The sequence below is a fragment of the Gallus gallus genome, chromosome 13 (assembly GCF_016699485.2).
Source record: "Gallus gallus isolate bGalGal1 chromosome 13, bGalGal1.mat.broiler.GRCg7b, whole genome shotgun sequence".
In the NCBI taxonomy this organism is placed as follows: domain Eukaryota; kingdom Metazoa; phylum Chordata; class Aves; order Galliformes; family Phasianidae; genus Gallus; species Gallus gallus.
In genome coordinates this window covers 641,067-644,768 of record NC_052544.1, presented here as the reverse complement: position 1 = coordinate 644,768, position 3,702 = coordinate 641,067, and the positions used below count along the sequence as shown (strand labels likewise).

General features: G+C 55.6%; 1 long non-coding RNA gene across 1 annotated transcript; it reads right to left on the bottom strand.

Annotated features, from left to right (window-relative positions):
• Window positions 1-967: 967 nt before the first annotated feature.
• On the bottom strand, window positions 968-3,172 carry LOC121106714. Its single transcript, XR_006931453.1, has 2 exons — window positions 2,334-3,172; window positions 968-2,019 (listed from the first exon to the last, which is right to left on the bottom strand). It is a non-coding gene; the product is annotated as an uncharacterized LOC121106714 (long non-coding RNA).
• Window positions 3,173-3,702: the final 530 nt, after the last annotated feature.

The following is a 3,702-nucleotide window of genomic DNA, read 5'->3' as shown; positions in this document are numbered from 1 at the left end:
AAACACAAAGGATGACATTAACCGTGGCCAGGGAGGGGCGGGCAGAGGGGCTGCAGGGCTGTCACCCAGCGCTGTCCGTCGTGGGGCCGGCGTGGTGACAGCCCACAGCGACAGCCCACAGTGACATCCCCAGGATGACACCCCACAGTGACACCCCCAGCCCTAAACCTGTGCCTGTGGACGGTTACAGGCTGTGTGCCCCTGACACGCAGCGAGGGCAGCGATGGCAGCTGGGCTCCGAGCACAGCAGCATCACTGCAGAGATGTGCCTTGGTGTCCGCACGGTGCAGTGTGGGAGGCAGGTCTTACAGGATGTGCACGTCAGCCCCCCCAAAACAAGCAAAATCGGGGACAGCCCCCACAAGCTTCCCTGGAGCAGCTGGGCTGACGTACAATAATTCTCATAGCCCAGGTCAGTAGGATGTCTTGCAAGCTATACCACGGACCTACAGCACCATATGCTGGCCTAGTTTAGCATCTACACAGCAGTGCAGCCTGCCTGGATGCATCACTGCTCCCAAAGCAGAGCAGAGCAGAGCTGGCTGCCTGGCCCATGCCGGGGGAGGTGCAGGGCTGCTGGTGCAGCTGGGAGAGCCAGCTCTGCCACCATGTGCATGGGGACGGGCCAGCAGCATGTCAGGATGGCAAGTCCCACGCAGGTGGGAGTGGGGCACGCAGGTAGGACACGCTGGGCCCAGCCATGTGAAGCTGCTCTGTGGTTTCAGCAGTGCCCGTAGCAGAAGAGACAGGTGACCCTGGGCCACTCTGAACATGACAGCACTAACACTGAGCTGTATCTGCAAGCCAAGGCCCTGGGACTCCTTCCGAAGGGAGATGGGCATGTGAAGAGCCAAAGACACAGGACAAGGAAAACTTAATATAGCTGATGGGAGCTAATTGCATCACTGAGAAAAATGGGCATAACGCCGACACCTGGCACAGACCGAGGAGACATCTGGACCTCAGGCATGCTTAACTCCGGGCAGCGGAGGCAGCACCGGGCACAGTCTTCTTTGAAAGAGGCACTTTGCACTGCAGTGGCATTTTTTTAGCCAGGGGAATGGCTCAGAGGTACTGTGTGGTTCCTCAGGAACAAGGCTGGTGGCAGCCCTGGGTGGATGGGGTAGCACATATCCTCCTGCCTTGGTTCCGAGTGGGTTCCACCATGGGCACAAGGGATGAGTGGTTCCCACTGGAAGCTCAGGGCGTCCATGCACAGTAACACGGCCCAAATCAGAAACCGCGGGGAGAAATCCACCCTCGTGCTAATCCAGGCAGCCGCTTAGATCCATCCTGTCCCCAAAATCTGGAGGAACACAGCTGGAGTTGTGGTGGCCTATCCAGACTTTGGATGTCTGCGCTGTCACCTCACCACGTGCTTCAGCTGTTCTTGCTCTGCAAAGAAACATGTCCCCCTGTTCTGGATAAGCCTCTCATCTGTGTGGGATGTGCCAGGAAACAGAACGATTTAATATCCAGCAAGCAGAGAGCTGAACCTGCAGTCACAATCCCTGCCATGTCCCTGTACCTGAGGATCAGACTGCCTACAAAGACATGGAGACCAGCGGAGCATCTGGGGTGAAATGGAGAGAGCTCTTGCCCTGAAGTCTGTGGATGGAAATCACCAAACAAAATACAAGAGGTCAGCAAACACAGTGCAGCCATCGGCACAGGCAGGGAGAAGACACTGAGGCAGTGCAGTCTGTGGAGTTCAGGAGAGAGAATTCTTTAAGGGCACTGATCACGCACTATAAATACCTCCAACGTAATGACACAAATGAAGGCAGTGAGTTATTCTCCACTTCTGACGATGGCAGGGGGAGAGGCAGTGACCTAGATCTGAGGAAGTTTGGGCAGCAGGAACAGCTCGGCGTGGGATGCGCAGTCTGCCTGCATGTCCTTGGCCACGGCCACGTCAGTGCTGGAGGGGCTGCAGAGTTCCCCGGGCACGGAGGCGGCTGGTGAAGCTTCCTGGATGTGATAGCTCTGCCCACACGCTGAGCCTGCTGCTTCCCGGGGCTGCAGGGAAACAATGAAGGGTGACTGCCTGCCCCGCACAGGCAGGAATAGATGGGGATGGGCTTGGGGTTTGGGACAGCCACCCTGATGGGCAAGTGAAGAGGAGGGAGCTAGAGGAAGCCATGGCTTTGTCTTGAAAGGAGGAACGAGGGGCCGGAAATGCAACCTCCAGCAAGATCACAAAATCACAGACCGGTTGAGGCTGGAAGGGACCTCTGAGTCCATCTGCTCCAACCTCTGCTCAAGTGGGGACATGTGTCCAGGGCCACGTCCGGGTGGCTTTTGACTATCTCCATGGACGATGACCCACTGACCTCTCTGATCTCTGTGCCAATGCTCTGTCACCTGCACAACACAGAAGCATTTCCTGATGGTCAGAGGGAACCTCCTGTGTTCCAGTTTATCCCCGTTGCCTCCTGTCCTGGCACTGCGCACCCTGAGAAGAGCCTGGCTCCGTCCTCTTTATACCCTCTCCGTAGGTAGCTTTGTACACAGTGATGAGGTTCCCCCTGAGCCTTAAGGATGGAGGTTTCTTCTGACTTATGCATAGATAGGAAACCTGCATGCTGCTGGGATTTTTTTTATCTGTTTGTTGACATTCAGGTTTCTGCTAAGGAGTAACTGATCACACTGAGATCGTGCCTGTGAGGAGTGCAGAGCAAGAAAGTACTGTGCCTCTGCTGCCCATCTTGGCACGGGTCAGTTCTGCTCCTCTGTCTGGAGATGAGGTCACACTCCGTGCAGTGTGACCCCACCCATCACCAGCTTCCAGACCTGACCTCGCCTTGCAGGGGTCAGGTATTCTTGCACGTGGACAGACCCTTGGCAAACTGTTACACCCTGGCTTGCACAGACCTACTTTTTTTTCACCCAAGGTGGACAAACAGGAAATAAATGCCCCCATGGATCCTGGGAGTCTGTGTAGGTCAGACTCACCTGGCTGTGAGCAGCACCGATTCCCTAGGAACATCCTGGCTGCTTACAGCAAATGGACTTGGCTTTCAATCACAGTCTGATAAGAGAAGATCCCAGGTGGAAAGCAAATATTACAGCATGTGCCACCTGGACACCTCTAATTCAGACCAGCTGGGGTGTCTGAGTATGGAGGGGACCCACTGCATTTGCTAGATGGCCCATTTTGCTCTCTGCAGCCTTTTCCATCTCACTGCAGGTGGGTTTGTCCTTACCTGCATCTCCCTTGGCAGGCTCTCTGAGTGCCTTTATCACACCCAGCAGGCCTGGGAGATGCCGATGGGTCCCCCAGAACTGCTTGTGGGGTCAGGGTGCCACTGGGGCAGCCATCAGCAGCTATCTGCCATCCTACTCCTGGCAGAGGCAGCTGCAGGAAGGGAAGCAATCTGGGAGACCAGTGGGTCAGCTCAGGTGGTTCATGCAACCTCTCCAGAAAACTCATGGGAAACGGTGATCGGCTGTCCCATCCAATGTGCAGAGCCATGTTCCCTCTTAGTGTGGGCTGGGGTGGCCAGTCTGACTGTTGGGCAAGAAAAAAGAAAGTGAAATCCACATGTTTAGAACATTATGGCACTGGCAGCCCCAAGCCAGTTCCCCCATAGAGGTCCACATCTCTCACAGCTTGTTGAATTCACAGCTTCTGGATGCTGCAGTGGCACAGGGCTGTACTACAGTGGCAGGAAAACAATGGTCCCTGAGACCCTGGTCAGT